The 26,906-nt window shown below is 38.4% G+C and overlaps 1 long non-coding RNA gene and 2 pseudogenes across 1 annotated transcript; 1 reads left to right on the top strand and 2 right to left on the bottom strand.

Annotated features, from left to right (window-relative positions):
• Positions 1-6,329: 6,329 nt before the first annotated feature.
• On the bottom strand, positions 6,330-8,360 carry LOC115671593 (disease resistance RPP13-like protein 4; annotated as a pseudogene).
• Positions 8,361-11,472: 3,112 nt separating this feature from the next.
• Positions 11,473-12,007, top strand: LOC130138684 (uncharacterized). The gene is made up of 2 exons (XR_008817016.1): positions 11,473-11,559; positions 11,645-12,007. It is a non-coding gene; the product is annotated as an uncharacterized LOC130138684 (long non-coding RNA).
• Positions 12,008-24,644: 12,637 nt separating this feature from the next.
• On the bottom strand, positions 24,645-26,835 carry LOC115672652 (disease resistance RPP13-like protein 4; annotated as a pseudogene).
• Between the last annotated feature and the right edge of the window lie 71 nt (positions 26,836-26,906).

The following is a 26,906-nucleotide window of genomic DNA, read 5'->3' as shown; positions in this document are numbered from 1 at the left end:
CAAGAATTAAATGCACAATAAAGGCCAAATAATCCTAAATTGTCTCTAGAAATCAAAATGCACCAAAAAACATCCAAATTCTAATAAAGCCCTAAAAACTTATTCATTTCATGATTTGTGTCTTTTTAGGGTTTTAGGGTTTTTTAGGGGTTATAACCCCTGAATTTGAGATTTTCTAAAAATGCTACTTGGGCACTTCCAAAAATTCAAATTTCACTTTCCAAGGTTGGCCATAGTGTTTTTAAACCATTCTGTGAATTTTTGAAATTTTTTATTTTTGTTTTTTTTTTCAAAAATTGAATTTCTGAGAATTTCATTAACCGAGAATTGATTTTTATGAATTTTTGAAAATTTTTATGAATTTTCGAATTTTCGAATTTTTTTAGATTTTTCTGAATTTTTCACATTTTTTATTTGTATTTTCTGAATTTTCTAAATTTTTATGGATTTTCTGAAAATTTTTTAATTTTTATGAAATTTTCTAATTTTTCGAAATTTTTTATGTTTTCCAAATTTTTTCTGAATTTTTTAATTTTTATGAATTTTTTTTATAGATTTTTTAATTATATTTTTTTTAGTTTTTTAGATTTTTTATTTGGATTTTTTTATTTAAATTTTCCCGCAGGGAAAATGAACCGGACCGGCCCGGTTCAACCTGGTTTGGCTTGACCGAACCGGGCCTCGCCGGCACCCGCGCCGGTTGTCTTCTCCGGCGGATACCGTGCCCAAAACGGCATCGTTTTGACTCGATATCTTTGGAGCATTTCCCCGAACAGCTGGTGGGCGTGATTCTGTATTACACATTTTCGAGACCGCCACTTTGACCACTATTCCGGTGACTTTCCGGCCAACATAACTGGTCCAAATCCTTCTCCTAACATTCCTCTACGAATCCATGTCAATTTTGTTACCATTAGACACCCCTAAACCATTGATTTTTAAGTTCAAAGTTCCATACTTGACATGATTTTCTGGATTTTTCAGTTTTAACATTGTCAAGGTAGCAGTTTCAACCTAGCCTCCGATGACCTTCTGGCCACATTTCGGCAATTCCATCCAATCCAAAACCTTCATTGTATATCCCTATACACATCTATATTTATAACATGGCCATTTAACATTCTTAAGCCATATATTTTCGAGCTCAAAATACCCTACTTAGCACTGAAAATCAATACAAAACGTAAAATGTCTAACATGCAAATCAACTAATCCAGATCGTCCTAGCCATTTCTAGCGATCAAAAATCAATCAATGAGTAAGAAAAACTGACCTGAATCAGCCAATGGCCACTGATCACAATCTAGTAAGGTTTCGCGAGTTTCGGCAAAGGATTTTTATGGATGACTAGGGGTGTTTTTTCGTTTCGTCAATCCAAAATACAAAAGATGAGAAACCACGTGATCAGAAACATGAAATGGGATCTAAATAACATTCTAGAACTGTGAAATCTCGAAAATCGCACAAGAATGCATTCAGTCACTCATTTGGACGTTTTATCGAACATGTAAAGTGCGGTAACTGAGCGTTTTTACCTTCAAAAATGGAGGCCGAAACGAAGATTTCGAGACGATCAGAGGCCACAAAATGGTTCACCGATACGCTGTATTCAAGATAATAGTGCTCGTTTCCCCGGGGAAGTCACCGGTTGGCCAGAAAGTAGCGTTTTCCGGCCTACCCGGTCAGCCGGCGTGACTAGAACGGAGGGGGGAGGTCACGACCAACTCACAATTCGCCGGCGCTCCGCCGTCTAGGGCGGCGCCGGACACTCGTGGGGGGGACCTACGACCCTCTCTCTCTTTGGCTTTGCTTGGTTTCTCTCTCTCTCTCTTTCGGTAATTTCCTCGAGCAGCTTCTGTTCTTCATGATTAGTTTTTCTCCTCTTTGTAGCTCAATTTCCCTTCCAAAGTTGGTTATCACCGACCTCCGAATCGGTTGTAACGAATCTCAGGTTTCAGCTGGAGATTCTCCAGCTGGAATTAGAGTCAAACACGTGTTCATTTGACCAGAGGAAGTCAGTGAAGTCGCGGGTCCAAGAAGATATTTTCTCTTTCCAGGCATGCTGTTCAGTTGGCCGGGTAGAGGGGATGAAGTTCCAGGTCGGGTCGGGTTAGACCCGATTGACCCGGCAGGCCCGATTTCGTCTAAAAATCAAAATTAGACCCAATTTTAACCGAATTTTCAAAATTACATCCCAAAATTGAATTCCTCATAACATTCTAAACCCAAATATGTAATTTTCCCCAATTTTTGACAAAATAATGTCCGAAATTTTGAAATTTTTGTACTCGGGTTAATAGGGTTTTGTTCAATTCAATACCTAGTGACCTGATTAGGCAAAATTGGTGCCAAAATTGAATTACCCACATCATATTAACCCTAGAAATGATGGTATCATGATTCGACAATTTCGTATTGGACACGATTCCCAATTTAGGTTCAAAATTTCGAATTTTCAATTGAATTTTGGGGATTTTTGATTTCTTTGAAAAATTGTGCAATTGGACCGATCATTATGTAATTCAAGGTCTCAGAATCATTTGTTGTGAAGGCACTATGACTTAAAAATGACTAGAAAAGATTTAATTGCATTTTTAGTTCAATTCGGGTTTAATTTTGCCCAATTTTGGGAAAAACATATTCCCGATTGAGATTTTTAAAAATTGATTATCTATTAATGAAATTGGATTTAAAATAAGACTAATGAATATTTTTATGGAATTTTCTGATTCCATTTGCTATTTTTCTTGATTTTCTCATTTATTTTGACTAAAAGAAATTTAAAAAAATGCAGAAAAAAGCTAAAAAAATATTTTTGGTTTAGAAATAGGTTTCTAGGCTAAAACCAACATTCCTAGTCCTAATTTTGAGATTTTTGAAAATATGAAAAAAAATGAGCTAAAAATCAGATGTCAACACCATACAACAAGAATCTTGGTTTCTATAAATATAGCTTTATCCGTTGTGATATATACTTGCCATAATGTTTGATTTGTCAATCAATTATTGCCTTAGATTGAGTCCATCAAAACTTTTCTTTTGTGAAATCCACACCAGATCACTAGCCGTTATGTTTCGTTTTGAATAAATTTTGAGTTTGAAGAATTTCTGGTTCTTGCTTTGCATTCAGAACTTAAGTCAGCGTAGATTTTCAGTAAGGTTTGAACCTTTCAAAAGTGACGCTTGAAGCTCTTCATCAACTTGATATAAAGTCTGAGTGACTTTTTAATAAAGTCTGAACTTCTCATTCTGAAACTCGTAGAGTCTGAAGTTTTCCTTCTGAACCTCGTAAAGTCTGAGCATCCAGAAAGTTAAGTTCTCTTGAAGTAAAGTTGCTACTTCCAGAATATATTTACCTGGATCAAAATACTTCATAGTACATGTCAGATTTACAAGATTAACATGGATAGTTTTATCAACTTCAAAATCTATTAAGAAATTTCCCCAATAGATCTCGCCGGCCTCTAGCCTCTAGCCGGTCGCCAGTTTGGTGACCAGCTGGAGGAAAGGAGGGGGGGAGGAGAAAAAAAATAAAAAGAAAAGAAAAATAATAAAAATTCAAAAAATATTAAATATATTGTTAAAAATTATCAACGTCAGCGTCAGCCACCGGCCAACCGACGTCAATGTTAGCAATATCCGACCAAAATTAGCCGGAAGGACTGAATTGACACAAAGACAAAATATTTAGGACTCAATTGGCATAAAAAAAATTTATGACTCAATTGGCATCAATGCAAAAGGTTTATAACTTTTTCTGACACCTTTCCTTGAAATTTCGGGTGCCGAATCCCATGTGTGGTGGAAATACTTGTGCCTTCAATATGATATATGATGGCTCCACCCAGCTAGCAAATTCTTCACAGGACACATTCACCCTAGCCAACCAGCCCATCCCCAGCTACACCTTCGGCTTGAGCTGAGGCCCGTTGTCGCTCCTGCCCCAAAACCAGAGCCTGTACTAGTCCATGTTCTCGTATTGCTTGCCCAATTTCAGGTCCGCCAACTTCTCCGGGTCGGTTCGGCTTGGGCCGGTGGGAGGTCTTCACTTTGTTATGTCAACTTGAAGGGCATAAGAGTAGGGCGCAAAATTGTGGATATTCCACCAAGTGCACCGGCTTTCAATGCTACCACTGGGGCAAGAACCATCTTTGATTCAGGTACAAGGCAAGGCCAGGCCTAGCCACCCAGTGACTCTCTTTTTTCAAGAAACTTTTTTGTCATTAAATTATGAAAATGAATTTTCCCTTCTTTTTGGATGAGCCAAAATGATATCTCTCAATGTATTCCTGATTGCTAATCACAATTTATTTTTTTGGGTTGGATATTTAATAAAATTTTAACACAATGATGTTTAGGTATAGCCTGACTGATTTTTCTTTTTTAATTCATCAAATACAAACAAAAACGAGAGCCTCCCCCATCATTTTGGCGATTGGAATTGGATTAACTACAAAATATTTTTTTTTTATCCTCATTTGGGGCTTAAAAGCTATTACAATCTTTGTATTTATTTGTTGAACTTGCAATTATTTGCAAGAAAAATGTAGCTTAATATTGCCTCACCTCAAAAAGACCAGTTGCAATCGATAATTTAACTACAAAGTATTTTACTTTCTGGAGGAGGGCATGAAATTTTGCATTACAGACGGAATAATTATTTGGAAGATGCATATTATTTTTCTTAATTAATTCATTACATTATGCTAATAGAGTTAAATAAATTGCGGGTGTCAATACAATCTTAATTCTTTCAAACTCAAGATAAAAATCATTAATACTGTGATTATCATCACATCCATTTTAAATTTTAACATTAAATCAAGAATTTAAAAAATGAAAAGATTGTTCTGATGGTTTTCTTCTCTTTCTTTTTTTGGTTTTTCTTTTCAACCTTTCTTATTTACTGCCGTCGGTGCAACGTCCATGCACAGTGTTCGTCCGGAAGAGAATCAGCGGGAATGTGACGGTAACCTCGTTCGGAGGCTTCGACACCTGCTTTTGGGGAAATTTGATTACTGATGAAGATAGAAAAATAGTAGTCTATCTTTGATACTTTGATGTGTGATGAGTCACTATCCTTAAGGTATTATTTGCCGTCACTATTGTAAGACTCGTTTCTCTGCGGCTCTTTGCGGCTTTGGTGTATATCCCGGAGGTATATTTGTTCTTTGCATACATTGGGGAAAGAAGTGGACAAGCTTAAGGTGATGAGGTTTGTTTTCCAGGAGTTAGAATATGATTTCGACGAATTGAGCGATTTTAGTTTCACAGACCTTTTGGAATCTAGAACCGTTTATAAACTGGCCAAAGGTACCTGCTTGTGGTGGATGAAGTTCGGTGCACGGATGACTGGTTCGAGGAGTTATATAAAAAGTTTGAAGCGAAGGGCGACAGGCAGGTTTTCTCATGGACTCCCTAAGGACAATGATGTTGCATTGTTGGTCACCACCAAGGATACCCGAACTCGGCAAGAAAATGGTAGGCCATGATAACTTGTATCACCTTCCTCTGGAGGCAGAAAAATGTTTGGAGATATTTTGGAACTACATTGAGAAGTATCACTTACATGAGAAAAAAGGTTTCAAGTTACATCCAACACCATGGCTTTGGCTTACTACTGCTAAGGCTTTCGCAGAGATTGAAAGAAAACTGTCTGAAGATGATGGTTGATCTCTCTCCCTCTCTCTCTCTCTCTCTCTCTCTCTCTCTCTCTCTCTCTCTCATTTCCTCCACCTTGATGTCTACTTTACCCCATGCCGATATCTCTGTACTTCCATCTGTACAATTAGCTTATCATCTGTATATAATATCATTACAATTAATGCAATTATAATTTCTTGTACTCTGTTTGTACACTTTTCTGCACGTGTAACCTTTTTTATGCCGAGGTCTTGTAAATTGTAGATGCAGCATGAGTTCTCAAACAGGACGTGTGACTTCCCTTTTTCCGTTTCACATGATGCAGCTAAATAATGGTACAAATTCAGATGAATGATGGATTGTGTCCTTTCATAAAATTGTTAGATGCACAACTATAACATTTCGTTAGTATAATTAATATATGTAGCCATGAAAATTGTGTCAGATTGAAATAGTATTACATTCTTGCCTCACAAACGGCTCATGCTACTCAGCTATAACTCTGCTAATATAAATGATTCAGCAATTAAAAAAAAATCTCTGCTAATATCAGTGACTAGAACGCCAATCAAATGGCCAAATATTAAAAACAAACTAGAGGTCTCATACTTTCAGCCGTGCAAACAAATGACCATTGCAAGTTACAAAGGATATTAGACAAACAATAAAGTCAGATAAAGCTTCCCTAGTAAAGGACTATTCATTTGTCATGTTACAGTATTAAAGCATGAGCCTAACTGTCACTACACCCTTCTCAAATAAGAACAGTTTCTGCACAAACTCTAGTTTTTCTCCCTTGTACTTCTTAATGACAGTTCACGATCCTTTCTTAGAGACTGTCAGTATACCCCTGCTTTTGGACCACAACATATTGTCGTCAGCACAATTTTCCTTCTCGAAGTATTCTAACCGAGGAAAGTATTTCAGCACGTCTTCCATGTTTCCAATTTTCAACTGCTTAAGGTGTTTCAACCGTAATATCTCAACTGATGAACGGTCAGTCTGTTGCAGTTGATCCAATCTTGCCACTTTCCCTCCAATGATGTACAGCTTCTTTACTTTCTTCAATTCTGGTTTTGTCTCCTCTGGCATCCCTATGAGCTCTAATTTCTCCAGTTCTTGTGGAAAATCCCAAAGTACCGAAGGCTTTGCATGCTCTCTAGTAACTCCCCATGAGATGGTCAGAGAGCGAAGAGACACAAATTCCCTCAACAATGTAAATTCTGTATCCCATATGGCTGCTCCACGACCTATGTATATACTTAGCCGTCTCAGTTTAGTCAATTTTCGCAAATCACTGATCCTGCAAGGGTTTTTCCTCGCAGTCCCTATAACAAAACCCTTTAAGACCTGGAGGGAGGACAGTTTCTCAGTCCCTTTCGGCATGCGCTCTATAAGGTAACACTCTGATACATCCAAATGCGTGAGCTTCTTCAATGATGCTATATCCTCAGGCAACTTTTCCAAATTGTGGCACGCTCGGAGGTCAAGAATCTCTAGGCTGACTAGTTGGACAATAGAATTAGGAAGAGTCGTGATCCTAGAAATTCCTCGAAGACTTAGGAACTTCAAATTCTTATGATTAACCCCAAGATCTTCCAAGAACCTCTGATCATCAACTTCAATATGATAGCCTGGCGCATGCAGCCATCATCCTAGTTGAAGAACCGCCAATCTTTTCATGTTCAAAAGCCATCGGGGTGGTAGACTAAGGTATTCCTGATTAACATTGAACACCGTGGAGATATCTTCAACTTTAGCCAGCTTTCTATCTGGTAGACTGTTTGCTCCACCTAATAAGTGCAGGCGACTGCTGCTGAAGGAGCACTTTTGGAGAACTTCAGGAGATGTTTCATCCTTCAAATTGAAATAGAAGAAACCCGCTTCTTGCACCAACGAGATAAGCATGTAACGGATGCATGGGTTCATTTTACATCTGTTCATGAGAGAGCTTGGGTCGTCAATGACGGGTTCAATTAGGCCTTGTTTTCTGAGCTTATCATAGACTTCTTCACCTACTTGCTCTGCCGTCTCGCCTCCTCTTTGGGAAACTAAGCCCTCTCCTATCCACCAATATATTAAAGTTCTCTTCTTTATGATGGAATTTTCGGGGAAAATTGCAAAAGAAAGAAGGCATAGCTTCAACTGAGGACTCTCTATATTGTGATAACAAAGCTGAAGGTTCTTCATAAGATGGTTCTTAAATATGTGTTCTTTTGCCAGCTCAAGCCATTCTTTTGAGATTATCGGAGGTTGAACTGCCTTCTGTCGCTGTCGGTGTTTGGCCTTCCTACTCTTCCGGTAATCTTTCACAATGCGCTCTAACTCGCCAAGCTTGTCCTCAACAAGGTTAACATTGGTTTGAATGTTGGTGAACATATCCAGCATGCTCTTTTCCCAAGATTGCACTTTAAATATCAAATCTTTCATGTCATCAGACATGAATCTACCCGGAGAGTTTTGCATTACTACGATGAAATGATATTGGAATAGATTGAAGATATGGTGAAGATATCTGAATACTAATAAACTGCCATTTTAAATAGAAGTTGGAAAAACTTTACGAATGACGCTTACAAGGATTGGCAAAGAGAATTTGGTACTTGATGATCCCAGGCATCGAAGGCAAAAGGCAGAGAAGAACTAGGGGGAAACAACAAATATTTGATTGTCCATGAAAAATGGGAACACAGAGCTGCAAGCTTTGCATAGTGAAAGAGAATGTTGTTGATACCTTCCATTATCAACAGAAGACTCGGCCATTACTTTGTTTGGGTTCAATATGAAGTTTTCTGAGTGGGTTAACAGGTAATAGCTTTCCGCTATTTACCAAAGAAAAGGACCAAAACAGGAAAAAAGAGGGAATAACTTGAGATGGGAAGTGGGACAAGGGAAAGGTAGTTGCTCGTGACCATGGAAGGAATTATTTCTTTCACCGAACAAGCAGGGGACAAAGCATAATCTTTACTTTGCTACATTAGTTTCATTTCTTGCTAAGCTTTGGGAATCACAATGAAACCGTTTTTCAGACTCCTCATGTTCCTTCTCCATTCCTTTTATATCTCTCGAAGGCAGCAACGATTATTTTACCAGTGACTTCACTGATTAGTGAGTTATGATGGGTTTTCTTTGTGAATGATGGGCCGCTCATGATGGGCTAACCCAGCCCATGAAAGGAAATAACTGCACTTGGCAGTTATTGTCTAGACACAAAAAAGTGAGAACATACGTAAGAGTGTGAGTGGGTTTGTATTTTTCATTATCAGATTCTCACAAAAGGAAAAAGAAGAAGGGATTTTGTTCAACGATCTAAGGATTGTTCTCTCTCTCGACGTTGCAAAAGGAACATTTAATCCGTGGAAAACAAGGTACGTCCCTCTTGGTGATGTATTTTAACGATCGGTGATTCAAGTTTATACTGGGTACGTTTTTCGTATACGATTTTTGGGCGATACTCGTTAGTTCGAGTTTTATGTCGTTTAGGAATTTGTTTCTGTCTTTTCGCATTTCTAGGAAATTGTTTCCTTCATTGGTATCAGAGCGAGTGTTCTTGTTTCCTGATCGTTGCTAGTGTGCATAACACGGAATATTGGCCGGAATTCGTGAAACGGCGCCGACGAACGCTCGGGTACGAAATACCGACACCCGACAATACTGGTCCGCATTGTTTTTCGAAATTCCGTGCGGTAAAATTAAATTTTAAAACTGTAGGGTCGTAGTACTCGTCGAAACGAGAATTTTGATGGGTGGCACGCTGCAGGGAGGAGCCGCACGCCCACACGCGCCGCCGCAAGTGGCGGTCTTGCCGGCACGTGCGTGGCACGTGCGTGGCGGTTCCTCCCCGCGCGCGTGCACCGCACGCGCCATGAGGGCGTGTGCGGCGTGGCTGACGTCACGCTGACGTCAGCTATGCGGTTGCTCAACCGGGTTTTTCAGACCCGACTTGACCCGATAGTCCACCCAACCCGTAGACTTGACCCGTTGACCATTGACCGGCGTTGACCATCGTTGACCTGCGTTGACCGGCATTGACCGGCGAACAAAAAAAAAAATTTTGTACCTTGGATTATGAGTAATCCTTTTATTTTTCTGCATTTGTTGCAGGAATAATGGTACGAAGATATCGAACTCCTATTATCCCTAGAACGGCGGCTCAAAAGAAGAAGCTTGAGAAACTAAGAATCAAGCTAGCTCTTTACCGGTGGGATGCTGATGATGACATGATGACACACATCATTAAGGTCAACCAAATGATACAAGATATCATTTGGAACGGTTTCGTAATGCCAGAGTATGTGATGGTCGGAGCCCTCAAATGCACCATTCCTGATGAGTTGGGAAGAATGATTGATAGGGTTAGGGACACCTTAGAAGGTCCGAGCTATAAGATGATTGTGGAGCAATTCATGATAGAGTACATACGGGTCGGGGCAAGATGGACGTCAACCCCTGCATTGAATCGGTCTCGGCGCAATACGTTGCCCGAATCTAGGGGTTTTCCGGGTGCCTCCATTTGGATGCCAAAGAAAATAGAACTTCCTGAGGATTTTCATGAGTCATTTCCGGTTTATAGAAAGAGGATCACCACCTGATTGTGTTTATCTTTTTTTTTCGTAAGCTCTTATGGATATGTTCACTATAGGTTGGTGTTAAATATCTTGGGTGGATAGTTCTTTTTATGTTGGTGTTTATGTTTATTTCCTTTGATGGATTCATTCCTTATGTACATAGTGTTAGGTAAATGAATGTTGATGGATATTCATGTTGTGAATAGTTTATAGTACTATTCTGTTTTAATATTTATCTTATTAGTATCATATGGAGTTGAGTGGGAGTTCTAAAAGTTTTAGTAACTTTAAAGAACGTAATTTTACCTTAATGATTACATTAACGGTAATTTCACATTAGTTTTTTTTATGATGATTGGGAACATAGTGAACTTTCGAATCTAAAGCCGATGTGAAATTATTCATTAATATAATCAGTTTGTGTAAAATTGATGCATAAATGAGTGGCATTAATAATTCGTGCGTATATATATGAAATGCTCAGATACCATGGCTTCAGCATCAAAGAATATAGTTGTTGAACTGAACAAAAGAGAGACGCTTAACGGTGATAATTATGAAATTTGGCATATGAAAATCCAATATGTGCTGGAAGAGCAAGAGGCTCTTGAAGCTCTTAACCTGGTTATGGTAGAGCCTGAAGACGGAAACACTGCACAACATAAGAGAGATAAGGATGCATTTGCTGTATGGAAAAGGAAGAACTCCCTTGCTCGCATCACGTTGCTGAGTAGCATGGAAAATGATGTCGTGCGAGAGTTTAGGCGTTTTGAAAATGCTAAAGAGATGTGGGGAGCATTGGCAGCAAGGTTTGGTCATACATCTGTAACCAAGCTTAGACAGCTCACTATAAGATTTGACTCATATAAGAAGCCACATGGTCAGTCCATGAAACAACATTTAAGGAAAATGTCAAACATGATTAATGAGCTGAAGGATGCTAGCCATATTCTGACTGATGAGCAGCAAGTGCAAGCAGTGATTCGTTCTTTGCCTCAAAGTTGGGAGCATATGAAGTTGCACCTAACTCACAATGAGAACATCAAAACCTTTGAGGATGCAGTGCGCCACTTAGAGCTAGAGGAGGACCGTCTCCTGGCGGATAAGCCGGTAATTGACATTTACTATGCAGGTTCTAGCTCACAAGGGCCTTCGAGCTCTAAGCGCAAGCGTCCTGATTCGTTCAGAAGGTGGAGAGGTAAGAGAGCGAGTTCTTCGAGGAAGAAACCAAGAGATGAACAACACCAAAGAAGGAAAGCGTCCTCATGAGAAAAAGATGTCAAGAGTGAAGTGCTACAACTGTAGCAAGAAATGCCACTTTGCTCGCGATTGTCGTGAGCCAAAGAAGGTTAACTCATCTTGTATTATTGAGAACTTTGTTTATGTATCAAGTTCTATATTTCTAACTGAATCAAATCCTTTATGGACTGTAGATTCGGGAGCAACAGACCATGTAGCGAAGGATAGAGAAGCCTTCGTAGAATTCCGACGAGTTCCAACGGGAACTAAATGGATTTATGTAGGGAACAACTCCAGAGCTGAGGTTAAAGGAATTGGCACCTGCCAATTAATTATGCGTGGTGGACGCACTTTGTTCCTACATGATGTATTATATGCTCCGGAAATTCGTCGGAACTTAGTGTCTGTTTTAGTGTTGATTCGACTTGGTTTTAATTTGAACTTCCATAACAATGGTGTAGACTTGTATTTAGGTACGAGTTATTATGGTTGTGGTTATTTTCTAGATGGTTTTATTGTACTGGATGTTGATTCTGTAAATGTCAATGTTTGTTATTCCCACTTCACGTCTTCTACTTCGTGTGATAATGATGTGAACGTATGGCATGCTAGGCTTGGCCATATAGGCCAACAACGAATGAATAGATTAGCCAAAGAAGGCTTAATGGGCAATATTGAAAAAGTCGATTTGCCCACTTGTGAACACTGCCTAGCTGGGAAAACAACAAGGAAACCATTTGGAAAAGGAACAAGAGCTGAATTTCCTTTGCAGTTAATCCATTCTGACATTTGTGGTCCAATAAATGTGAGGGCTAGACATGGGGCTGTTTATTTTGTCACATTTATTGATGATTATACTCGATTCGGATATGTCTATTTGATTTCTCATAAATCTGAGGCTTTTAGTTGCTTCAAGATATTTATGAACTTGGTGGAAAATCAATTAGATAAGAAAATAAAAGCATTGAGATCCGATCGAGGTCGAGAATATCTATCTGATGAGTGCAGAAATTTGTGTGATGAAAAGGGAATAGAAAGACAGTTGTCTATTCCCTATACTCCTCAACAAAATGGTGTTGCGGAAAGGAAAAACAGAACCCTACTAGAAATGGTTAGGTCCATGATGGCGCAGGCTAACTTACCAATCACCTTTTGGGGTGACGCTTTATTAACTGCTGCCTACATACTTAACCGTGTGCCTTCTAAATCAGTTATTTCCACTCCGTATGAGTTATGGACAAGTAGAAAACCCGTTTTGAGTTTTCTGAAACCTTGGGGTTGTGCCGCTTATACACATGAATCTTCTCATAAGTATGGGAAATTAGGTCCTAGAGGTAAGAAGAGTATCTTCATAAGGTATTCGGAAACCTCAAAAGGATATGTATTTATAGGTGAGCAAGAAAGTGGGAGTATAACTGAATTTGAATCACGAGATGTCACATTCTTAGAGAATGAGTTTCCTAAGAAGGGCGAAATAGGCGAGAACTACTCACTATTTGAAACCTTGGATCCTGATAGTGAAATCGATAAAGTTCGTCCAAGTGGAAGCAATGTGAGAAGTGAAGAATTGAATTCGACTCAATCTCAATTGCAACCTTTTGATGAGACGATTCCGTCATTATCTAATCCAAGTGGGAGCATAATGGAGAATGATATACCACGTGTGCAATCTCCCATACGGCGAACAAGTCGCAAAAGTATTCCCCGACGACATTTTGACATTGAAGGGGAAACTTTCATGATCGCTCCACAAAATGAAGACGAGCCAAGGAATGTAAATGAGGCTCTAAATTGCCCTAACAAAGAAAAATGGATGATTGCAATGAAAGAAGAAATGGAGTCAATAAAGTCAAACCATGTTTAGGAACTGGTTAATCTTCCAGAAGGACGCAAAGCTATTGGGAATAAATGGGTTCTCAAAATAAAACGCAAATCCGATGGCTCAATAGAAAGATATAAAGCTCGCATAGTGGCGAAAGGGTATAATCAACAGGAAGGAATTGATTATGAAGAAACTTTCTCTCATGTAGTGAGATTTACCTCAATTCGCCTTATTCTGGCAATAGTGACAAGCATGGATCTTGAATTACATCAAATGGATGTAAAGACTGCTTTTCTAAATGGAGAATTAGAAGAAGAAATTTACATGGAGCAGCCAGTAGGCTTCATTGTGAAAGGCCAAGAACAAAAAGTATGTCGACTTCTAAGATCGATATATGGCCTTAAGCAGTCTTCGAGACAATGGTATATACGTTTTTATAATGCCATAGTGGCGTTTGATTTTACAATGATTGATGAAGATCATTGCGTGTATATCAAAAGATCCAAAGATCAATTTGTGATTTTATCATTATATGTTGATGATATACTGATTGCCGGAAGCAATATGGAGTTGGTTAATACTATTAAGAGTTGGTTATCGTCCAATTTTGAGATGAAAGATATGGGTGAGGCTGCATATATTCTTGGAGTTAAGATTTCAAGAGATCGTTCCAAGAGATTATTGTCTCTTTCGCAAGAGACTTATATAAATAAAGTTCTTGAACGATTTTGTATGCAAGACTGTAAACCCATGGATACTCCTATTGCAAAAGGTGAAGTATTGAGCCATAGGTTGTGTCCTAAGACTCCACAAGAGAAGGAACAAATGAAACGTGTTTCTTATGCTAGTGCTTTTGGAAGTTTAATGTACGCTATGATGTGTACAAGACCTGACATATGTTTTGCAGTTGGGATGGTAAGTAGGTACCAATCCAATCCAGGTCAAGCACATTGGAAAGCCGTAAAAAGAATCATGAGGTGTCTAAAGGGTACTGCTAATTATTCACTGAGTTATCAAGGCAAGGATCTGCGACTTGAAGGCTACTCAGATGCTGATTGGGGAGGAGATTTAGATGAAAGGAAATCTACCTCTGGTTTTGTTTACTTACTGAATAATGGCGCCATATCTTGGAGCAGTAAGAAACAAACATGTATAGCATTGTCCACGATGGAAGCTGAGTTCGTGGCGTTGTCAGGAGCAGTACAAGAAGGTGTTTGGCTTAAGAGATTTTTGGATCATTTAGGTGTTGCTAAGAATGCTGAAAACTCATTGTTAGTCAATAGTGATAGTCAAGCAGCGATAGCATACACCAAGGATCCGAAATATCATGGCAAGACCAAACATATAGATACCAAGTATAACTTTATCAAGGATATGGTTGCACGAAAATATGTGAACTTGCAGTACATATCTACGCAAAAAATGATAGCTGATCCTATGACGAAGCCAATTCCAAGAGATATTTTCTATGGTCATGTAAAATCTCTGGGACTGCGTAGAAAGTGATGTACTGAATATTATATTTTTCCCTGAGTGTTCACATTTAATGAAGTTGCTCTCTCATTATTAATGCCTATGAATTTATTTAATATTTATGCATCTCAATGCTTAGTGCATTATATCAAGAAAGTATGTCTAACAGATGAGATTAGCCCACTTACACGGGTAATCGCCTCTATTTACTGTGCGATAAATAGAGATGAGACAATTTTTTTAAGCTTATTATCTGGGTGATAATTGAGAGCTCAAGCTTAAATTACAAATGTCGCCTTAACTGAATATTAAGATGAGGATATAATATTTACTATGTCCGAAGGTAAAATAACCCACATATTTTACTTTATCTGTCAATGATGTCAGATGTGAGTTCTGATGAATTCTTTAAAAGAGCAGATACGTGAACTCAAGTCTAGATATTAAGTATATCTAAACTATCATCTATACGGCATTAAGTATAAAGACATGCGCTCCTAGGGGAAGGAGAGAATGCCGTAATACGTATTTCATACTACGTATGCATAAAACGACCTATAAGAGTGGCAAAAGTTTTTGATCTCAACTTTATGCCGTGTGAGACTCTTGAGGATAAGAGTTCCTCATTAAATGCCCTCACGACTCTAACTTATTCTCAAAATTTCTATTCAGTGTTCGCTATCTTAGGGTGTTGCCAATGGTCATGAATAATTCGATCTAATGAGGCATTTCTAGAAAAGCGAATTGAACTGAAATGGAGAGGATTAAGGAAAGGGGAAGATCAATTTATTTGTGATGTCATATTTTTTTTGTATTCACAGGTCGATCAATTATGATTTTGAGTAAATCATAGTTGTGAATACAATATACGAGATACTAAAAGAGATCAAGAGAGATATAAATGTGACTGATTGATCTAGGGTATTGCATACTATATCTACTCGATAACGTAATGCCCAATTTGAGCTGCTATGTGTTCCTAACAGATGCATAGCAACGAGCTCTCGAAGTATGCTGGTCGCACGGATTATTTGTTGATATGAACATTGCATAAAAGAGAGAGTTAATGTTTAGCCCACCATGTGCGAGTGGGAGATGATGGGTTTTCTTTGTGAATGATGGGCCGCTCATGATGGGCTAACCCAGCCCATGAAAGGAAATAACTGCACTTGGCAGTTATTGTCTAGACAAAAAAAAGTGAAGAACACACGTAAGAGTGTGTGTGGGTTTGCATTTTTTCATTATCAGAAACTTATTCTCACAAAAGGAAAAAGAAGAAGGGATTTTGTTCAACGATCTAAGGATTGTTCTCTCTCTCGACGTTGCAAAAGGAACATTTAATCCATGGAAAACAAGGTACGTCCTTCTTGGTGATGTATTTTAACGATCGGTGATTCAAGTTTATACTGGGTACGTTTTTCGTATACGATTTTTGGGCGATACTCGTTAGTTCGAGTTTTATGTCGTTTAGGAATTTGTTTTCGTCTTTCCGCACTTCTAGGAATCTGTTTCCTTCAAGTTAGAAGTGAGATTCTACTTAAATCATTTATCAATAATCCATCCGGAGAAAACTTGGTGCTTTTTCTTAGGATGAAGGTAATCAAGAATTCCCATGTTATTGTGGGTTAACTCGAGGGATGGCATTGCTTTTCTTTACCATCAGAAGAAACAGGATTGTAAGTTACAGGTATTCCTCAAGAAATTCAGAGGAAACTACGAGAAAATCCAAAAAAGCCAGAAATAACAAGGTAGAGACCTTGATTGATCTCATGCAGAAGGCATCAGCTTCCTTTTTTACAGCAAACAAGGGCAAATACAGAATGTTCAACTTCCGACACTTGGCTTCAAGTGTTTACTCTTGGATTTGCACAACTATGACTTGATAATATGGCGTTCAGAAATGTCTAAAATGAAAGAACATTTGTTTCAGGTAAATACAAAAATCACGACCACTTTTGTTCAAGAATATTTTCATAGGGATAAATGTACTAGAAGTCATAAAACTTGTTACGAAAGTGTCATTGAATCCTAAAATTCTAAAAAATGCAATCAAGTCCTAAAACTTATAAAATTGATGTATTCAAGTCCTTCCGTTAACATCGTAAATTTATCTAACAAAAAATGCTGATGTGGCATTATTAAATTAATTTTTCTTTGGTACATGGCATTTTTTATTTTTTTTTTCTTCAAATCTTATTTAAATTAAATTAAAAACCAAAAAAAGGTTAAAATTTTATTTAAAAAACAAAACTGAATGAAAAAAAAAAAAAGAGAAGGCAGGGCCTTGCCGGTGGGGCGCCACTACCACCACCCATCGCTGGAGGGGTTAGTGGCGCCCTAACCTGGCCCTAGCAAGGGTCGTCGGCCTTTGCCTGGCATCGCCCAAATTTGGGAACCCTCAACCTAGATTTGGGTGAGCCTCGCCTAAGGCGGGTGATGGTTGCTTGCCCTCTCCTCCCCTAGGGCTGGCGTTGCCTAGATCTAGCACTCTCGCCTATGGCTAGTGAGGGTCGGCCACCCTCCCGTCGCTAGCCCCTCCAACGATGCGTCGTGGCGGCGGCAACGCCCCATCGGCGATGCCTTGCCTTCTCTTTTTTCTCACTTTTTGTTTTTTAAATAAAATTTTAGCTTTTTAGTTTTTTAATTAAATTTAAATAATATTTGAAGAAGAAAATAAAAAAAAATGACACGCATGAGGGAGAAATTAATTTAAAAATGTCACATCAGCATTTTCCGTTAGATAAATTGACGGTGTTAATGGAAGGATTTAATTACACAAATTTGATAAGTTTTAGGATATGACTGCATGTGAGGCAACCCTCGCCCCAGGCGAGGCCTCCCTCGAAAGCCATAGGCGAGTGCCGGCCTCACCTGGGCGAGGAGTGGCCAGCGAAACCCTTGCCCAAGCGAGGCCGGCCTTCACCTATGGCTTTCGAGGGCGGCCTCTCCCAGGGTGAAGATTGCCTCTTCAAGATGAGACTAGCCTCGCTTCGCCGACAACTGGTGAGGCGACCCTTGCCTAGATTTGGCGAGGGCCGGCCTCGCCCATAACTGGTGAGGGTTAGAACTCAATTACACTTTTGCAATAAATTTTAGGATTTCTAATGCACTTGTTCCTTATAATTACTAAAGTGGCTAGCATGGATCACCAAAAGAGGGGTGAATAGGTGATTTTAAACAATTCTTAACCAATTTAAAACGGAAGCAAAGGATCAAGAACAAAGTCCGAACAACATTCAGACTTTAAATGGTCTTTGATAGAAGTTATGTAAGTGTGTAGAGTAATAAATGAAAAGAGCTTTAAGGGATGAGAAAATCTACACAAGACGTATAGTGGTTAAGCTTAGATCAAGCCTATGTCCATTCTCCCACGCTAAAAGTCTACTGACTGGATTTCACTAGATGATCAATAAAGAGATTACAGATTTTGAGTGATAACACTCTATGAATGATAGATCACTTTATCTGACTTAATCACTCTTATAGTAAGTCTCTTAAGATCACAAATTTTAGCACACAAAGGACAAGTAGCAAAGACTGGAGTATACTAAGACTTTGGAATTGTAGATTCTGGATATCGTCTCTCATTCTGCTCGTCGACACTTCGTCTCCTTTTATCCTTCTCCACTTCTAATTTAGCAGTTGCACAGTCTTCAGAAGATCATTTTCTAGTCTTCACCTTGAACAAATTTGTATAAGAAGGATTGAGTACCCATTGAGTGATAAAGTCTGAATCTCGCTGAATCTGGTCACCCATACAATCAAAGTCTTGGTTTCTATAAGTAGAGCTTCTCCATTTGATAGTAAACTTGCCCCAAAGTTGATTGTCAATCAATTTTAGATATTTTGTATCATTAATTTCCCTTGCAAAATAACTTTTGAGATCGAGTCAATCAGGACTTTCCATTTGTGAAATCCATGCCAGATTACTAGCCATTGTGTATGTTTTGAGTTTGCGTCAAAATCTGGATATTGTTTGATTCTATGTAATCTGGTCTTGCATTCATAACTTATGTGAGGATGGGTAGTTCATTAAAGTATGAACCTTTCAATTCCATTATAAAGTCTAAAGTTCTTTATATGTCGTATAAAGACTAAACTTTTCGATTGCAGTATAAATTCTGAACTTCTCTTTATGACATTCATAAAGTCTGAACTTCTTGAAGTAATAAATTTTCCATCTTTAAATTATAACTTCTTGAATCAAAATACTTCAAAGCATTTATCAGACTTACAAAACATTCATGAACAGTTTTGTCAACTTCAAAATTTATTAGGAGGTTTTCCTAACAATTATAAGGGGAAGAAATGAATAAAGGTAGATCACAATGAATCTTTTGGAGATACCAATTTAATTTAGGAAGAGCTATCACACTATTTAAATGGCTTGATGGTGACTATCCTCGGGTTACATAAATGCTGGGAAAATTGTCCAAAAGTTCTAAATCTATTGCACTTTTGCTAATTGAGTCCTAAACATTTTTACGTTTTGTCAATTGAGTCCATCCGATCAATTTTTGTTAGAAATCACTGACGTGGACGTTGGCCATCCTACATGGCATGGCAGGTATTAACATGGATAATTTTTAATAATATTTTATATTTTTATTTTATTTTCTTTCTTTTTTTTTCCTTATTTACTTTTTTTTCTTTTTTTATTATTAAGGGCCGGCAAGGGGCCACTGGCTAAGTCCCGGCAACCCCCGCCGGCCGCGGGCAAGGGCTCACGGCCCTCGCTAGCCACTTGGCGAGGGCTTTTTAATGAAGGCTTTCATTTTTTTCTTCTAGATGTCATAGTATTTCCCTTCAAAGTATGGAGGTCTAGTGTTGCTTTGTCCTTCGAAAATACCCGGTCCAAGCATGCTAGTCATAACCGATTGTTAACTCAGAAGTAAACACTTCAAATAAGCATCGGGCTCTGATACCAATTGATGTTGGCTAACAATATCACCTAGATGGGGGGTGAATAGGTGATTTCAAGAAATTTGACAAAATAATGGGGAAATAAAACAGTAAAGTTTGATATAAGCGTGATCGGATAAAATAGAGAGCTGATATAAGCACTAACTTGTTATATCAAACAGTGTAGTGCAGTGCTTCTGTCAAACAGTAAGTAAATAAGAGCAAAGAAATAAGGAACAATGCACTTAGAGCTTATAGTGGTCCGGCTTGATGTAAGCTTACGTCCACTCCCAGACTAATAGCCACTAGCTGGATTCCACTAGAAATCTTCTTGAAATTACAGTAGAACCCAAGCTGATAGGTCTCACTACCTCACACCTAAGCAAAAACTATTACACCGACAACATTTCTCAAAAGATTACAATGTGAATGCTCTTAGAAGACAATGTAAAGATTATAAAGCTCTTTCTAAAATTGGAATTATGAACTCTTGATCTATCTTCTTAAATTGGAATTATGAACTCTTGATCTATCTTCTTTCTTCCATGCTTGGCGCGATCTCACCTCAAGGCGAACCACCTAGAGGTTTGGCTAATGAATTACTAAGCCTAAATTTAGCCCGTGTTCTCCCAAGCTCATACTAATTCGCAATTTAGGTTTAAGTTATTAACATGCAAATGATTTTAATCTCGAAGTTGCCTCTAATAAGTTTTTTGGAAGGTCGATTAGATACTCAAGTAAAGTATCGAGAGAACAACTTTACTCCTATAAATAAAAAATTTATGGATTTGAGGACTTGATTATACTAGATTACTCTAACGCCATTTCGGTACATTTTCTATTTTATTTAAAATATATATATTGCAGGCAGCTGGAATTGATTTTAACCTTATCCACTAATTTGTGAGGTGATCATGTAGGTGTACAACCATTAATTTAACACTCAATAATCAAAGCGATAAATAAATTGCGAGGAAAATGAGAAATTACTTACCTCAAAGCAACGTAAGCATCTGCAATGCTAATAAAAAAAACACATATTCAATCTTAATATGGTTTCTAATTAGCATGCAATTCCAATCAATTTTTTGGGTTTTCTCTTATTTAATGAAAACTAAGTTTTATGCAATGTATGCTACTAATTTAACATGACATGCAACATATAATTTACTTAAATGCATTATTTCTAATGACGATTAAATGTGACTATGCTATCATGACATGCAATTATATGACCCTAACATATGATCACTAAATGACATACAAGCAATGACGTGATATGCATGATGACATAGATGATGACGTGGCATGAATGATCCAATCTAATTGTATGACACGCGCATGATATTTTTTGGTATTTTTCATGAAATTCGAAATAAATAGATGCTCTAATTTAAATATTTGATCTAAGAATCTAACCTATTCTAAAATAATGTTTTTCGTATTTTTCATTAAATTCGAAATTAAAAATTACCCTAAATAAACTTTAAAGATTAAGATAATATTTAACTTAAACCGGGAAATAAGCCATTCTAACTCCTAACTTAAATTGGAAAATTATCCTATATTTCTAGAATACACATAAATATGCAATCTACCGAAACTATCCTTAGGGGTGAGCGGTTCCAGGTTCCGTACAAGTTCCACTTGGAACCCGGAACCTACTCATTGGAATAGGTTCCTCATTTTTTGGAACCTGGAACCTACCTTGCATATCTTGAAACTTGGTCACAGGTTCCAGAGTCAGTTCCAGGGTCTACCCAGGTTCACTTGTATTATTAATTGAACGATTGCAGTGAATTATCACCTTTTATAACCCCCACTTGCTGCTACAATCCATTGATCACAACTCATATTTAGACATATGAAAAATATGAAACATAAACAAAGTAAAAGTCTCGGTCATAAAATGGAATCTCAGACTAGTGGTTCCAGATTATACACTCATCATCGGATGCCATGGAATATTACAGGATTGCACGAAGACATAGACAAAGAAAAACACAAAAACTTGTTCTAGGTCCAGGTTCACCAACCTAAAACCTACTCGTCGAAACAGGTTCCTTAATTTTTGGAATTTGGAACCTACCCTGCATAACTAGAAAGGTTCTCACCGGTCTGATTCTCAGGTTTCAGGTCCTACCTTGCAATCATGCTTACCCCTAACTATCCTAACTTAATAAGGAAATGTTATCTAGCATGTATTAGAGCTTATTTTTAATTCTATTTAAAATCTACCATAATCTATTAAGAAAGATTACCTACGATTTTCCTAAAACATGCAAAATTATCAAAGCATCTAACCCAATATAAATATGAGATATTTTTTATTTTTAATTAAGAAAAGATTCGAACAAAAGATAAGCAATCATTGCAAAATAATATCTACCCAATCCGCACAATACAATTACGAAAATTCCATCCATTCAAATTTGGAAGCAAATAAATCGATCATTGTATCCAAAGGGTTATGGATAGGATGATCGATGTTCTATGTGAATGGGAATCATATCTCGGGATTAAGATCGAATTGCCGCCCATGTGCACGTTATCGATTAGGAAAATTTCCAAATTTTGGGATCATAAATCTTTAAAGATATGCACATTATCACTCAATTATCCCAATTAGATGACGATAATTCAAATTAGGCAATAAAATCACATATTCAAATTCGGATAATGATCATTACCTAATTCGAAGATATCATTTCCAAACACGACAGGGATCACGAACGGCCAGCAGTGCTTGATCGGCGGTGGTTCACGGCAGTATCGACGGTGAGGGGTTGCCAATGATAGTCTGAAAGATGTGGCTGGCGGACAGCGAGGATAGCTTCGGTGGTGACTCAGTGATGGCTTGCCGATGGGGCTGTCTCAGCATGGATGATTCCCAGCTGGCGATACGCAACTGGGACAGTGGAGGTAACGCCACGGGGGCGAGGGCTTGCGGAGCTCGCAGCGGATCACGGCGGGGTGTCGTCGTTGAGATGGTCTTCTCGGCACAGTAACTTGCAAAAAAAGGGAAAAGCAAGTGTTGCTTGGTGACTCGTCGGCAGAGGTGGCGTCGCGGCGGGGCTCACAATGCAGGAGCTCTCGGGTCGCACCGCGATGGGGAACAACGACGTCGAGGCTGGAAGTGCAGGGAACCAACGGCAGCATCGTCGTCGTCAAGGGCAGAGAAAGCAGCAGATCACGGACTAGGGCATCGGGCTTCGTCACGGCAAGCAACGGCACGTTGAAGGAAGCAGCAGCAGCAACGGCAAGGCTGACTTGTCAGGGCAAAGGCCGCAGCATTGCTTGTCGATGAAGGACAGCAGTTCGATCCGGCGGCTGCTTGTGGGTTGCAACGCCGACAGGGAGTGCTTGGTCGTGAAGGTCTCGGCTAGGAGCTGACCGGGTATTCCTCTTGCTCGCTCGCTTTTTCCTCTATTCTTCACGTGTCTCTCTAAATGTTATGTGAATTATGACTTGCCGACCTGTAATTCTGAAGCATAACGTTATAACGTTAACCGGGGTTTCAATATTAATTTGGATAATGACATAAATGGTTCTTGAACTTTAGTCTAATGTGTAATATGATCCATGAACTTTTAATTTATTCAATGTGATCCCTAAACTTTACCCCAATGTGCAATGCGGTCCTTAAACTTTTAATTTGTTCAATGTGGTCTTGAACTTTTGGTACATATTCAATTTAACCATTGAACTATATGAAAATGTTCGATGTTATCCTTCTATTATTTCAAGTTTAGGAACACTATTGAACATTTTCATATAGTTTAAGTACTAAATAAGTTCAGGAACCACATTGAACAGTTTAAAAATTTAGAAATGACATTGTACACTGGACTAAAGTTTAGAGACCACACTGAATAAATTAAAAGTTTAGGGACCATATTGTAAATTGGGTTAAAATTCATGGACCATTTATGTCATTTACTCATTATAGAAATTATGATGTTGTAACAAACTTTGTTGGTTTATCACATAAATATATATCAATATAAATATAAAAATCCGGGATGACTATCAAAATTTATAGGACCACTACAGAGACTAGTTTCTACTGCTCCTAGGATAGATTCGTCATATTCTAAAAGCCTTGCATCTCTTAAAACAAGGAGTAAGGAAGTATTTAGTCCTTTGGTAAGAGGTTTTGCTCATACTTGGACTAGTCCTATATGAATGTAATTCCATTTCTAGGCGTGCTTCTTTATAGAATCTTTATTTAAAAGTTGTATTGAAGCAAAAGAGTCAGAAAGAGGGACATCTCTTTCTTCTGTAACTATTATATAATCATTTTTCCCAAATAATTTAAATTTAGAGTATTCATAAATGTCATGAATAATCCAGTTTTCTATTGATTTATTAAAATCTTCTATACTAATTTCTTCTCTATTTATGGGTCCTTGATCGGAAGACATTTGTGATATAGAACTTGAAGAAGATCCAGATCTTCTTAATAAATTCATCGCAAGAGACTACTTTCTTCTTTCTATGGTTCTTTAACAGATGCTAACCAACGGTCTCACTACCTCAACAAGTTTTACTGCCGGGATCACACCTGACACACAAAGAACATAAGAAAGATCTCCACAAAGGAAATCGCCTCAACTGTCAGATGAATTTTAGAAAGAGTTACTATATCTTCCCACTTGGCTCTGATATATATAACGGGTTTTGTGTTCAAAGCTGCGACGAGTGGAAGGAAGACTGTGTCAATTCTCCATTCTTGTTGGATTCGGAGTGTGACAGGTTACATCAAACACCGTGGCTTTGGCTTATAGATGATGAATTGTGTCCTTTCATATACTTATAAGATGCACGACTATAAAGTCTGGTTAGTGTAATTAATAGTTGTAGACATCAAAGTATCAGATTGAAATTGTATTACATTCTTGCCTCACAAAGGCTCATTCTACTCAGCTATAACTCTGCTAATATAAATGATTCAGCAATTACCAGTAACTAGTACTCTAATCAAATGGCCGAAGATCTCAAACAAACTTCATGAGGAGCAATCATATGACCACCGCAAGTCATTACAAAGGAAACTAGACAAACAATGAAGTCAGATAAAGCTTCAATAGTAAAGGACTATTCATTTGTCATGTTACAGTATCGGTACATGAGCCTAACTGTCACTACACCCCTTCTCAAATAAGAACAGTTTCTGCACAACTATAGTTTTTTCTCCCCTGCGCTTCTTGATAACAGTTCACAATCCTTTCTTGACTTACCTACTCTTGTACCACAAGATATCGTTGTCAGCACAATTGATTCTCTCAAAGTATCCTAACCGAGGAAACTTTTTCAGCAAATCTTCCTTGTTTCCGATGCTCAATTTCTTAAGGTGTTTCAGCCGCAATATCTCGACTGACCATTGCTCATTTTGTTGCTGGTGATCCCAGCTCTCCAGTTTCCCTCCAATGATGTACAGCTTCTTCATTTTCTTCAATTCGTGAGGATTCAACCACTTCGGTATCCTTTCCACTGGGATACCTATGAGCTCTAGTTTCTCCAATTGTTGTGGAAAAAACAGATTCATTGCAAGACTTGATTGCAGTGCCAGAGAACTGACTCCCCAAGAGATGGTTAGAGAGCAAAGAGATGCTACCTCCTTCAACGATGCAAATTCTTCATCCCATATTGCTGCTTCACGGCCTATATATATACTTAGCCGTCTCAGTTTAGTCAATTTTCGCAAATCACTGATCCTGCAAGGGTTTTTCCCCGTAGTCCCTATAAAAAACCCCTTTAAGACCTGGAGGGAGGACAGTTTCTCAATTCCTTTCGGCATGCTCTCTATAAGGTAACACTCCGATACATCCAAATGCGTTAGCTTCTTCAATGATGCTATATCATCAGGCAACTTTTCCAAATTGTGGCATGCTCGGAGGTCAAGAATCTCTAGGCTGACTAGTTGGACAATAGAATCAGGAAGAGTCGTGATCCTAGAAATTCCACGAAGACTTAGGAACTTCAAATTCTTATGATGAACCCCAAGATCTTCCAAGAACCTCTGATCATCAACTTCAATATGATAGCCTGGCGCGTGCAGCCATCGTCCTAGTTGAAGAACCGCCAATTTTTCATGTTCAAAAGCCATCGGGGTGATAGACTAAGGTATTTCTGATTAACATTGAACACCGTGGAGATATCTTCAACTTTAGCCAGCTTTCTATCTGGTAGACTGTTTGCTCCACCTAATAAGTGCAGGTTGTTGCTGCTTAAAGTGCACGTTCGAAGAACCTGAAGAACCTCAGGAGACATTTCAATCTTCGGCTCGAAATAGAAGAACCCTGCTTCTTCCGCCACCGAGATAAGCGTGTAACGGATCCATGGATGCATTTTACATCTATTCATGAGAGGGCTTGGATCGTTATCGTCGGGTTCAATTAGGCCTTGTTTTAGGAGCTTATCGTAGACTTCTTCACCGACTTGCTCTGCCGTCTTGTCTCTACTTTGGGAAACTAAGCCCTGTCCTATCCACCAATATATTAAACTTCTCTTCTTTATGATGGAACTTTCGGGGAAAATCGCGAAAGAAAGAAGGCAGAGCTTCAACTGAGAACTCCGTTTATCGTGATGACTAAGCTGAAGGTTCCTCAAAAGAGGGTTCTTGAATTTGCTTTCTGTGTCCAGCTTAGGCCATTTATTAGAGATTATCGGTGGTGGAACTTCCCTCAGATTCTGTCGATGTTTTGAGGATGATTTCACCTTCCTGCAATTTTGCACAAGTTTCTCTAACTCGACGAGCTTGTCCTCTGACAAGTTGACATTGGTGTCTAGGTTGGTGTGTATAGCCTGCGTGATCTCTTCCCAGGATAGCACTTTAGTCAAATCTTTCGTGTCACCAGACATGGATTCATCCATAGACTGCCCTTATTACGATGAAATGATCTGTATAGGAATAGGATTGAAGATATAGTGACCGATATTTGAATAAACTGCCATTGTAAATAGTAGATAGAGAAGCTTTACGAATGACACTTACCAGGATTGGCAAAGAGAATTTGGCATCTGATGATCACCGGCATTGAAGGCCATAGGCAGAGAAGCACTAGGGGAAAAAAACAAACATTTGATTGTCCATGAAAAATGAAACATTGAGCTCCAAACTTTTCGTAGTGAAACAGAATGTTATCGATACCTTTTATTGTCAACAGAAACAGGGGACCTAGCCATTGCTTTGTTTGGGTTCAAATTGAAGATTCCTAATTGTGTCAACAGGTGATAGCTTTCCCCTATTTAACAAA

The sequence above is a fragment of the Syzygium oleosum genome, unplaced genomic scaffold (assembly GCF_021117445.2).
Source record: "Syzygium oleosum isolate NSW1041296 unplaced genomic scaffold, Sole_v2.1 Sole_v2.07, whole genome shotgun sequence".
Classification (NCBI taxonomy): domain Eukaryota; kingdom Viridiplantae; phylum Streptophyta; class Magnoliopsida; order Myrtales; family Myrtaceae; genus Syzygium; species Syzygium oleosum.
The sequence above is the reverse complement of the archived record's forward strand: the minus strand, read 5'-3'. Positions and strand labels throughout refer to the sequence as shown.